This window comes from Heterodontus francisci, chromosome 5 (assembly GCF_036365525.1).
Source record: "Heterodontus francisci isolate sHetFra1 chromosome 5, sHetFra1.hap1, whole genome shotgun sequence".
NCBI classification, from domain to species: Eukaryota; Metazoa; Chordata; class Chondrichthyes; order Heterodontiformes; family Heterodontidae; genus Heterodontus; species Heterodontus francisci.
Genome location: NC_090375.1, coordinates 59890344 through 59903915, shown reverse-complemented (window position 1 = coordinate 59903915; position 13572 = coordinate 59890344).

Sequence of the window (13572 nt, the reverse complement as noted above, 5' to 3'; positions counted from 1 at the left end):
CCCTCTATAAGAACAAGGGTGACCGCGGCGACTGCAACAACTACCGTGGAATCTCCCTGGAGTCAGCATAGGGAGAAAGTCTTCGCTCAAGTTGCTTTAAACAGGCTTCAGAAGCTGGCTGAGCATGTCTACCCTGAGGCACAGTGTGGCTTTTCGAGCAGAGAGATCCACCATTGACATGCTGTTCTCCCTTCGCCAGCTACAGGAGAAATGCCAAGAACAACAGATGCCCCTCTACATTGCTTTCATTGATCTCACCAAAGCCTTTGACCTCGTCAGCAGACGTGGTCTCTTCAGACTACTAGCAAAGATCGGATGTCCACCAAAGCTACTAAGTATCATCACCTCATTCCATGACAATATGAAAGGCACAATTCAACATAGCGGCGCCTCATCAGACCCCTTTCCCATCCTGAGTGGCGTGAAACAGGGCTGTGTTCTCGCACCAACACTGTTTGGGATCTTCTTCTCCCTGCTGCTCTCACATGCGTTCAAGTCTTCAGAAGGAATTTTCCTCCACACAGGATCAGACGGCAGGTTGTTCAGCCTTGCCCATCTAAGAGCGAAAACCAAAGTACGGAAAGTCTTCATCAGGGAACTCCTCTTTGCTGACGATGCTGCATTAACATCCCACACTGAAGAGTGTCTGCAGAGACTCATCGACAGGATTGTGGCTGCCTGCAACGAATTTGGCCTAACTATCAGCCTCAAGAAAACGAACATCATGGGACAGGACGTTAGAAATGCTCCATCCATCAAGATCAGCGACCACGCTCTGGAAGTGGTTCAAGAGTTCACCTACCTAGGCTCAACTATCACCAGTAACCTGTCTCTAGATGCAGAAATCAACAAGCGCATGGGAAAGGCATCCGCTGCTATGTCTAGACTGGCCAAGAGGGTGTGGGAAAATGGCACACTGACACGGAACACAAAAGTCCGAGTGTATCAAGCCTGTGTCCTCAGTACCTTGCTCTACGGCAGCGAGGCCTGGACAACGTATGTCAGCCAAGAGCGATGTCTCAATTCATTCCATCTTCGCTGCCTCCGGAGAATCTTTGGCATCAAGTGGCAGGACCGTATCTCCAACACAGAAGTCCTCGAGGCAGCCAACATCCCCAGCATATACACCCTACTGAGCCAGCGGTGTTTGAGATGGCTTGGCCATGTGAGCCGCATGGCAGATGACAGGATCCCCAAGGATGCATTGAACAGCGAGCTCATCACTGGTATCAGACCCACCGGCCGTCCATGTCTCCGCTTTAAAGACGTCTGCAAACGCGACATGAAGTCCTGTGACATTGATCACAACTCGTGGGAGTCAGTTGCCAGTGATCGCCAGAGCTGGCGGACAGCCATAAAAGCGGGGCTAAAGTGTGGCCAGTCAAGGAGACTTAGCAGTTGGCAGGAAAAAAGACAGAAGCGCAAGGCGAGACCCAACTGTGTAACAGCCCGGCAACCAATTTTGTCTGCAGCGCCTGTGGAAGAGTCTTGTCACACCAGAATTGGACTTTATAGCCACTCCAGGCACTGCTTCACAAACCTCTGACCACCTTCAGGCGCTTACCCATTGTCTCTCGAGACAAGGAGGCCGAAGAAGAAGTACCTACTTGGGGCAATTGGCCTTTGGATGCGATAGCTCTTTCCTGAGCATCATGATTGGTCACATTACTATCCAACTCTTGATCTACCACATTCGGTGCTTCAGGACCTTCATCACAAAACACACAAGTATTTGAGGTACAAGGTGTCTCTTTTCCCTTGATCAGCTGCTCATATTCTGAGATTTCATAATCAACCCCAATTAATCATGAGGAATGAACCTTAACAGTTTGATTTCCATGCTTGATGACTACTGTCTTACCATCACGACCGATTATCTTACCAGGGCCCTTCCATTCCCTGTGGCCAAATCTCCTGAACTAAATTCTGTGTCAGATGGCCTTATATGATGCCTCAAAGCTCTGTGAATTTTATCAGAGACCTCAGCCTTGATGAAAGCCCCTCTCCCTGCATGTAAAGCATTCAAATGTGTAGAAAAAAATTGAACTAATTGTAGTACCTTCTAGAGCAGGAGGACTGTCGCACAGTATAGAGGCAATTTGGGATTCCGCCCATAGACCAATCGATAGGGACTATCTCTTCCAATCATCTGAAACAAATTCTTCACATGAACCGCCCATGCCAGGACAATTGTCAACTTGCAGTTTGGCAGGTCAGCTAAGATTTTATGTGACATTTCATCACCCACTGCATGATTCCTTTCACAAAGCCCATTGCTGAAAAGAATTTCAGCTGCAGTATTCATAACCATAATGTTCATGATTTCACACATATTTCTGAACTTGTCATTAGCAAATTCCCCTCCATTATCAGTCAGAAACTTAGCTGGTGCCCCAAGTCCAGTCCCTATCCATTTAATCCATAATTTTGTCTATCATCACCCTTTTGTCCTTACTATTTATTGTTGTAGAAAGACTAAATCTGGTTGTTAGGTCTGTAAAATGTAGAATGAAAATATTCTTGTCTTTGTCCCATATCTTTAAATCCATAGCGACTCCCTCGTTGAAGTCACCTGCCAATGGAAGGCTGGCCATAGGACGTGATGGTGTCCTCCGATACTTTTTCACGAATCTCTTCCATTATCCTCATATACTCTTCATCAATCACACCTGCATCCTTTAGCAGGGTTTTTAATCTCTGTCAAGAAGGATGAGCAAATTGTGTAACTTTAAGACAATTTGCCTTTTATCTCAGATTCTTAACACCTGTGCCATCAATGCTTCTCTAACACTCTGACTAGAAACATCAGGTTTTTTTTAAGGGGATACGATAATGCCCTGACTGGGTAAACTGCAAATTCACAGACTTCCCAAATACAATTGCCTTATCATGCTCCACGTCAAGTTTCATTTGTGTCTTTTTCATTGAAGGCTTACTCAACAGTAAAGGTATCTCACTGGAGACTACATCAGTCCTGATAAAGTGGCTTACCATAGCTATTTTGCATGGAATTTCTACTCTCTTCAGGAGACTTCAATGTGTTGTCATCACCAAACCTAAAGCTTTTATACTCCTTAACCTGCGCCGATCCTCACTACTGAGTGAATCCAGATAACACTGTAACCAATCAGTTCCACATACTGTCAACGTGCAAGCACTATCCACTACAGCACAGATGAATGAATCCGCAACTAACACATTCATCACAGGACTAAAACTCCTTGTGACTAGTACAATTTGTTCAGATCCATCAGTGTCTTCCTCTTCTGCCTCAGAATTCTCTGTATTGTGTTGTTTTATTTCGAAGACTGCCCCTCTGCTTAGGGCAGCTGATTGCATAGTGATACTTTGAGTCACATCTGAAGCACCTTGGGCATTCCTGGGACCCATCACCCATGATTGCTGTTCCAATTCTGTCTTCCACTGTAATAGTCAGACCTGCTGAAGATTCTTTCATCCTAATTCCTCCTGTCTTTAACTCCTCCATTGTATTTATGCCTGCTTCAGGTATCTGGATTATTTCTAAATCTAGTAAACATTGAGTGCTCCATTCTTTGTGTCACCGCAGAATTCCCTGCTTGTTCTATCAGGGCTGCAGGAAATGACCGTTTTCCCAGGAATTTCTTTAAAGCTGCAGACACTTGATCCAACAGGGAGTCATGGAACCCCAGTTAGAACCAGGATCTTGTCCATATGCGACACCCTAGCACAATCTAGCAATTTAAAAGCTAGCACTGAACCAGCGATCTCCAAATTGAATTTCCTCAATCTTCCATACAGTCTGTTAAAGTCCATGATATATTCCTCCATTGAATAACCATCTGTTATCCGAAATCTATTAAAGTTTAACCATGCCTCATTCAATAGGTTATCTTTCTTGTAGATTTCATCCAAGAATTCTAACAGAAGATCCAACCCTTCATCAGTATCCAACTGACGAGCATCCAGTTCACAAAACACTTTACTTCTGATCTTACTTTTGGTAGGAATTGAAAACGCCAAGGCCATACCTTGTTTCTTCTTTATGGTTCAGACTCCAGGAATATCGGAGGGTAATCATACCCTGACAATTTACACTTGCTTTCTGCCATATTTTCCACAATAGCCCTTGAGATTTTAGTTTTCTATCCAAAATAAAATTTCCTCGTTTCCAACCTTCAATTTTAGGCAACCATCCCCTGCTACCATGTTAAATTCCAGAAAGCTTGTTATGGAAGGATAATGCTGGAGCCTATATTTTCTCAGTTTCACATTGATTGTGCAGGGTAAAAGGATTACAAACATGTAGCTCCTCACTCAAACCCTCCACCAGTCTCGGTGAGTGTCTGCTTATAAGTGCGCAACTAAGATCCCAATTAACACCCTTCACCTGCATGTAATCAAACCATTGATACACAATTAACAGATTAACACCCTCGATATGTCCCCCTAGGCAGCCTGAAAGGCTCGGGAGGGATTGAAGTTGAGGGCGGTGGTACCTTCCACCGCCATGGCATGGCTGCCCAGTTAAGCCACCAGCAGATCTTCCAGGAGGCTGCAGAGATTACCTACTGTGACAATCTGAACTTCCTAAAACACTGCTCCTCAGACAGGTCAAGGGAACTGACCCTTTTAGACCCTGTGACTTGGATAAGGCCTTCTGCATGCATGCACCCTCAGTTGCTGTCTTTTCTGTGGCCCTCCTGCAGCTTCTCTTCATTGCTTTGCTGCTGTTGCCGTTCTTTTTCGTCACTCCAATAAAGTGCAGATAAAGCAACTTCTCTGACATTTTTGGAACAATTCTCTCAATTTCAACAAAACTCAAATAGTGACTACAAAATTACAATCTAAAATGAAATGAAAGAGCACCTGACTATGTTGCAGCTTTATTGACTTCACGGCCCTTTTTCACCTGACACACTAAGTTCCAATGCAAACCCACCAGGGTCCCATGGTGATGCTGTCGACCTCTGTGAAGTCCATGCAGCAGTAGTTAGTATACATTGGCGTCCTAATTGCATCATAAGATGCATCTTATTTCATGAAGCTCTCGTCTCTGCAGCAATGCAATAAATCACTGTCTTTAAAATGGTGACTGATGGCAACACGGCTACACATAGGATCATAGAATGGTTACAGCACTGAAGAAGAAGACCAATCAGCCCGTCAAATCCACGCCAGGTCTCTGCAAGAGCAACTCAGCTAGTCCCACTCACTGCCCTATTCCCATAACCCTGTAAATTTTTTATCTTTAGATGCTTACCAATTCCCTTTTGAAAGCCACGATTGAATCTACCTCCACCACCCTCTAAGGCAGGGCATTCCAGATCCTAACCCCTTACATTAAGTAGAGCTTTAGATTTGCTCAATGGTGCGGGACATGAGGGTGTGACTGCAAGTCAGGCAGGTATGGTGTTCCAGGATGTAATGATGAAGGAGCCTCAGCCCTTGAATCTGACCAACAGGTATGAAGTACTTGCTGCTTGTATGGATGAGAATAAGGGCTGCAGGGTGGATGGGCAAACTGACTGATGCACCACATGCAGGAAGCCATTCAAATGGGGGGATTGAAAAGAATTTAGTCATGATAGGTGACAGCATATTCAGGGGATAGTTACTGTTCTTTGCAGCCGTGACCAGGAGCTGTGTATCCTGCCCGGTGCCAGAATTAAAGACATACCCTCATGGCTGGAGACGAACTTGGATTGAGAGGGGGAGGATCCTGTTGTCGTGGTCCACAGAGGAACCAACAGCATTGGTAGAATTAGGAACAATAAAGTAAAAGCAAAATACTGTGAATGCTGGAAATCTGAAAGAAAAACAGAAAGTGCTGGAAATACTCACTATGGACGTCCAATCTCTCTATACCTCCATCCCCCACCAGTACGGTCTGAGGGCTCTCCGCTACTCCCTTGAACAGAAGCTCAACCAGTCCCTATCCACCACCACACTCCGCCACCTGTCTGAACTTGCTCTCACTTTGTTCTCACTTTGAGCAACTTCTCCTTCAACTCCACTCACTTCCTCCAAATAAAAGGTGTTGCCATGGGTACTCACATGGGTCTCAGTTATGCATGTCATTTTGTGGGATATGTCGTACATTCCTTGTTCCAGTCCTACTCAGCCCCCCTCCCCCACTTTTTTTCCAGTATATTGATGACTTTAACGGTGTTGTTTCCTGCTGCCGCCCCAAACTGGAAAACTTCATCAAATTTACTTCCAATTTCCACCCTTCTCTCACCTTCGCATGGTCCATCCCCGACACTTCCCTTCCCTTCTTCAACCTCTCTGCTTCCATCACTGGCGATGGCTGTCCACTAATATTCATTATAAGCCCACCGACACCCACAGCTACCTCAACTACACTGCCTCACAGCCTGCCCCCGGTAAGAACTCCATTCCATTCTCCCAGTTTCTCCGTCTCCGACACGTCTGTTCTGATGATGCTACCTTCCACAACAGCACTTCTGATATGTGTTCCTTTTTCCTCAACCAAGGATTCCTCCCTACTTTGGTTGACAGGGCCCTCAACTATGTCTGACCCATTTCCCGCACTTCTGCCCTCACCCCTTCCCCTCCCTTCCAGAATCACGACAGGGTTCCCCCTGTCTTCATTTTCCACCTCACCAGCCTTCACATCCAAAGGATCATCCTCTGCCATTTCTGCCACCTCCAGCATGATGCCACCACCAAACACATCTTCCCCTCTCCTCCCCTATCAGCATTCCAAAGGGGTCGTTCCCTCCACAACACCCTGTTCTACTCCTCCATCAACCCTGACACCTCTACCCTTCCCATGGTACTTTCCCATGCAATCACCCTTTTACCTCCTCTCTCCTCACCATCCAAGGCCCCAAACACTCCTTCCAGGTGAAGCAGCAATTTACTTGTACTTCTTTCAATTTAGTATACAGTATTCGCTGCTCATAATGCGATCGCCTCTATATTGGGAGACCAAACGCAGATTGGGCGATCGCGTTGCCTCTGCTCAGTCTGCAAGCATGACCCTGAGCTGCTGGTTGCTTGCCATTTTAATTCACCGCCCTGCTCCCACGCCCACATTTCTGTCCTGGGCCTGCTGCAGGGTTCCAGTGAACCTCAACACAAGCCTGAAAAAACAGCACCTCATAGTCCGGTTAGGCATTCTACAGCCTTCTGGACTCAGCATTGAGTTCAACAATTTCAGAGCATGACTGCCTTTTTTGTTCTATTTTTTAACTGTGGGCCTGTCGTAAACATGTTTTTCAGGTTTTTGCTTTAGGACAGAGCTGTTCATTATTCTGCCATTAATGTTCCCTCTGGACTAATGCTTTGTCTTTTAATAATGGGCGGCACAGTGGCGCAGTGGTTAGCACCGCATCCTCACAGCTCCAGGGACCCGGGTTCAATTCTGGGTACTGCCTGTGCAGAGTTTGCAAGTTCTCCCTGTGATCGCATGGGTTTTCGCCGGGTGCACCAGTCTCCTCCCACAGCCAAAGGCTTGCAAGTTAATAGATAAATTGGCCATTGTAAATTGCCCCTAGTGTAGGTAGGTGGTAGGGAATATGGGATTATTGCAGGGTTAGTATAAATGGGTGGTTGTTGGTCGGCACAGACTCGGTGGGCCGAAGGGCCTGTTTCAGTGCTGTATCTCTAAATAAATAAAAAATAAATAAAACAATTATTAGCATTGCCTTTGTTCCATGATTTTTTTAAAATTCATTCATGGGATGTGGGCATCGCTGACTAGGCCAGCATTTATTGCCCATCCCTGATTGCCCTTGAGAAGGTGGTGGTGAGCTGCCTTCTTGAACCGCTGCAGTCCATGTGAGGTAGGTACACCCACAATGCTGTTAGGAAGGGAGTTCCAGGAGTTTGACCCAGCGACAGTGAAGGAACAGCGATATAGTTCCAAATCAGGATGGTGTGTGACTTGGAGGGGAACTTGCAGGTGGTAGTGTTCCCATTCATTTGCTGCCCTTATCCTTCTAGTTGGTAGAGGTCACGGGTCTGGGAGGTACTGTCTAATGATCATTGGTGCGTTGCTGCAGCGCATCTTGTAGATGGTACACACTGCTGCTGCTGTGCGTCGGTGGTGGAGGGAGTGACTGTTTGTGGATGGGGTGCCAATCAAGCGGGCTGCTCTGTCCTGGATGGCATCGAGCTTCTTGAGTGTTGTTGGAGCTGCACCCATCCAGGCAAGTGGAGAGTATTCCATCACACTCCTGACTTGTGCCTTGTAGATGGTGGACAGGCTTTGGTGAGTCAGGAGGTGAGTTACTCGCCGCAGGATTCCTAGCCTCTGACTTGCTCTTGTAGCCACAGTATTTATTTATATGGCTACTCCAATTCAGTTTCTGGTCAAAGGTTGCCCCTAGGATGTTGATAGTAGGGGAATTCAGCGATGGTAATGCCATTGAATGTCAAGGCTAGATTCTGCCTTGTTGGAGATGGCGCGAATGTTACTTGCCACTTATCAACCGAAGCCTGGATATTTTCCAGGTCTTGCTGCATTGGTACATGGATTGCTTCAGTATCTGAGGAGTCACGAATGGTGCTGAATATTGTGCTACATCAGAGAACATCTCCACTTCTGACCTTATGATTGAAGGAAGGTCATTGATGAAACAGCTGAGGATGGTTGGGCCTAGGACACTACCCTGAGGAACTCCTGCAGTGCTGTCCTGGAGCTGAGATGATTGACCTCCAACAACCACAACCATCTTCCTTTGCGCTAGGTATGATTCCAACCAGCAGAGAGTTTTCCCCCTAATTCCCATTGACTTCAGTTTTGTTAGGGCTCCTTGATGCCATACTCGGTCAAATGCTGCCTTGATGTCAAGGGCAGTCACTCTCACCTCATTTAATCTGCGCTATCACACCTTCCCGTTCTTCTTCCCCCCCCCCCCCCCCCCTTTTAGTTGCTCAAAGGCTATTACATTTCTAATCTTTGCCAGTTCTGATGAAAGGTCACAGATCTGAAACGTTAACTCTGTTTTTCTTGCACAGTTGAGATCCGTTTTAACGACACCATGTATGCCCAAATTGATGGTGTTGCCATGGGATCCCTCTAGGCCCAGCTCTCACAAACATCTTTGTTGGGTGCCATGGGAAACTTGTCTTTGAGGGAATGATACCTAACCTCCTTACTCTTGCATATTTTCGATATATAGATGATACGTTTGCTATATTTGAATCTGCAGCTGCATGCAATAATTTCCTTAATGGACTCCATCCTGTGCTCAAATTCACCTTTGAAATGGAGCAATCAAATGATCTCTCTTTCCTTGATGTACTAGTTGAGAAATCTGCTAAGCGGTTCTCTACCATTGACTACCACAAACCTACCTTCACTGGTCAATACACGCGTTGGGACACTTACAGTTCCACGCAATATAAGATTGGCCTTATCAGCAACCTCGTAAATAGGGCCCAAGTCATTTGTTCACCATGCAAGCTTGATGCTGAACTAAGGCAAATCAAAGAAATCCTATGTGACAATGGCTACCCTTGAAGTGATTGATGACTTTAACCCCTTATAGGGACTAAACCAAATCAGGCCTACATCCCTATATATCTCCTTTAATTAAGTTCTAACCAGACAAATTCTTATAGACACTTATTTGGGTGCAAAGAATTGAACTTGTTTTCCCTCAAAGAAAGAAAACTAACAGAATATTACCATCTTTCTGAGAGCCTTTTTTAAAAATAATTATGGCTAAGCCATAAATATCCCAGATATTATAAGGGTCTGGCAAACTGTCTTCAATGCGAATCGCACCACTGAAAGAGACACAGAGAGGGGGTTCTTGTAGTTGTATACAGAATGCTACATGAGACGATTTATTAACTTTTATATATTTATTAAAGAATTGAACATGCAGCACACTTTAAGTGGATAAGTATATCACAATATCAAATATTACTAAGAGATGTAACACATAATCTTATTTCTAAAATAGAATCCAAAAGTTTAACCCTGCTAATGTTACAGCAAAATATCTTAGAATATCCATCAAAATTTAAAGTAAACTTTTACCTTAAATTCCCCGAGTAAGCCAGAGGGTGAGAAGTATTGATGAGGAATTCAACACTTCTAACTTTTGCTTCAGAAACCCTCATGATTATACTGTTTCTAAGGTGTCATGTGACCTTTTAGCATATAGGTGTTACCTTTCTCTATGTGTTTTTCCTGCTTGTGAGATCCATATATGGTAGTATCAATAACTAACATCTCCACTTAATATTTTGCGAGAATTCCCCTGCTCTTGAAGTTGTGAGCATTTATCTGGTCAAAATGTTTATAGTTGTGTTTAATTGACATCTGTTCCTGTAAGTACTATTTCATTTTATTATTTTATTATCTATAATTGTCTTTTTATGGTACCTAGTAGCAATCTTTTGAGTCAATCTGTCTACATCACCAACCCCATGAGCTAATTAAGTTTATTGCTACCTCTTACTGATGTCACACAGGATTAGAATTAGAACATTACAGCGCAGTACAGGCGCTTCGGCCCTCGATGTTGCGCCGACCTGTGAAACCATCTGACCTACACTATTCCATTTTCATCCATATGTCTATCCAATGACCACTTAAATGCCCTTAAAGTTGGCGAGTCTACTACTGCTGCAGGCAGGGCATTCCACGCCCCTACTACTCGCTGAGTAAAGAAACTACCTCTAACATCTGTCCTATATCTATCACCCCTCAACTTAAAGCTATGTCCCCTCGTGTTTGCCATCACCATCCGAGGAAAAAGACTCTCACTATCCACTCTATCTAACCCTCTGATTATCTTATATGTCTCTATTAAGTCACCTCTCCTCCTCCTTCTCTCCAACGAAAACAACCTCAAGTCCCTCAGCCTTTCCTCGTAAGACCTTCCCTCCATACCAGGCAACATCCTAGTAAATCTCCTCTGCACCCTTTCCAAAGCTGCCACATCCTTCCTATAATGCGGTGACCAGAACTGCACGCAATACTCCAGGTGCGGTCTCACCAGAGTTTTGTACAGCTGCAGCATGACCTCGTGGCTCCGAAACTCGATCCCCCTACTAATAAAAGCTAACACACCATATGCCTTCTTAACAGCCCTATTAACCTGGGTAGCAACTTTCAGGGATTTATGTACCTGGACACCAAGATCTCTCTGTTCATCTACACTACCAAGAATCTTCCCATTAGCCCAGTACTCTGCATTCCTGTTACTCCTTCCAAAGTGAATCACCTCACACTTTTCCGCATTAAACTCCATTTGCCATCTCTCAGCCCAGCTCTGCAGCCTATCTATGTCCCTCTGTACCCTACAACATCCTTCGGCACTATCCACAACTCCACCGACCTTAGTGTCATCCGCAAATTTACTAACCCACCCTTATACACCCTCTTCCAGGTCATTTATAAAAATGACAAACAGCAGTGGCCCCAAAACAGATCCTTGCGGTACACCACTAGTAACTAAACTCCAGGATGAACATTTGCCATCAACCACCACCCTCTGTCTTCTTTCAGCTAGCCAATTTCTGATCCAAAGCTCCAGAACATTAGAACATTACAGCGCAGTACAGGCCCTTCGGCCCTCGATGTTGCGCCGACCATCTGACCTACACTATTTCATTTTCATCCATATGTCTATCCAATGACCACTTAAATGCCCTTAAAGTTGGCGAGTCTACTACTGTTGCAGGCAGGGCGTTCCACGCCCCTACTACTCTCTGCGTAAAGTAACTACCTCTGACATCTGTCCTATATCTTTCACCCCTCAACTTAAAGCTATGTCCCCTCGTGTTTGCCATCATCATCCGAGGAAAAAGACTCTCACTATCCACCCTATCTAACCCTCTGATTATCTTGTATGTCTCTATTAAGTCACCTCTCCTCCTCCTTCTCTCTAACGAAAACAACCCCAAGTCCCTCAGCCTTTCCTCATAAGACCTTCCTTCCATACCAGGCAACATCCTAGTAAATCTCCTCTGCACCCTTTCCAAAGCTTCCACATCCTTCCTATAATGCAGTGACCAGAACTGCACGCAATACTCAAGGTGCGGCCTCACCAGAGCTTTGTACAGCTGCATCATGACCTCGTGGCTCCGAAACTCGATCCCCCTACTAATAAAAGCTAACACACCATATGCCTTCTTAACAGCCCTATTAACCTGGGTAGCAACGTTCAGGGATTTATGTACCTGGACACCAAGATCTCTCTGCTCATCTACACTACCAAGAATCGTCCCATTAGCCCAGTACTCTGCATTGCTGTTACTCCTTCCAAAGTGAATCACCTCACACTTCTCCGCATTAAATTCCATTTGCCATCTCTCAGCCCAGCTCTGCAGCCTATCTATGTCCCTCTGTACCCTACAACACCCTTTGACACTATCCACAACTCCACCGACCTTTGTGTCATCCGCAAATTTACTAACCCACCCTTCTACACCCCCATCCAGGTCATTTATAAAAATGACAAACAGCAGTGGCCCCAAAACAGAACCTTGCGGTACACCACTAGTAACTAAACTCCAGGATGAACATTTGCCATCAACCACCACCCTCTGTCTTCTTTCAGCTAGCCAATTTCTGATCCAAAGCTCTAAATCACCTTCAACCCCATACTTCCGTATTTTCTGCAATAGCCTACCGTGGGGAACCTTATCAAACGCCTTACTGAAATCCATATACACCACATCCACGGCTTTACCCTCATCCACCTGTTTGGTCACCTTCTCGAAAAACTCAATAAGGTTTGTGAGGCACGACCTACCTTTCACAAAACCGTGCTGACTATCGCAAATGAACTTATTCTTTTCAAGATGATTATAAATCCTATCTCTTATAACCCTTTCCAACATTTTACCCACAACCGAAGTAAGGCTCACAGGTCTATAATTACCAGGGCTGTCTCTACTCCCCTTCTTGAACAAGGGGACAACATTTGCTATCCTCCAGTCCTCCGGCACTACTCCTGTCGACAATGACGACATAAAGATCAACAACAACGGCTCTGCAATCTCCTCCCTGGCTTCCCAGAGAATCCTAGGATAAATCCCATCTGGCCCAGGGGACTTATCTATTTTCACTCTTTCCAAAATTGCTAACACCTCCTCCTTGTGAATCTCAATCCCATCTAGCCTAGTAGGCTGTATCTCAGTAATCTCCTCGGCAACATTTTCTTTCTCTACTGTAAATACTGACGAAAAATATTCATTTAACGCTTCCCCTATCTCCTCTGATTCCGCACACAACTTCCCACTACTATCCTTGATTGGCCCTGTTCTAACTCTTATCATTCTTTTATTCCTGAAATACCTATAGAAAGCCTTAGGGTTTTCTTTGATCCTATCCGCCAATGACTTCTCGTGTCCTCTCCTTGCTCTTCTTAGCCCTCCCTTTAGATCCTTCCTGGCTAGCTTGTAACTCTCAAGCGCCCTAACTGAGCCTTCACGTCTCATCCTAACATAAGCCGCCCTCTTCCTCTTGACAAGCGCTTCAACTTCTTGAGTAAACCACGGCTCCCTCGCTCGACAACTTCCTCCCTGCCTGACAGGTACATACTTATCAAGGACACGCATTAGCTGCTCCTTGAATAAGCTCCACATTTCGTTTGTGCCCAT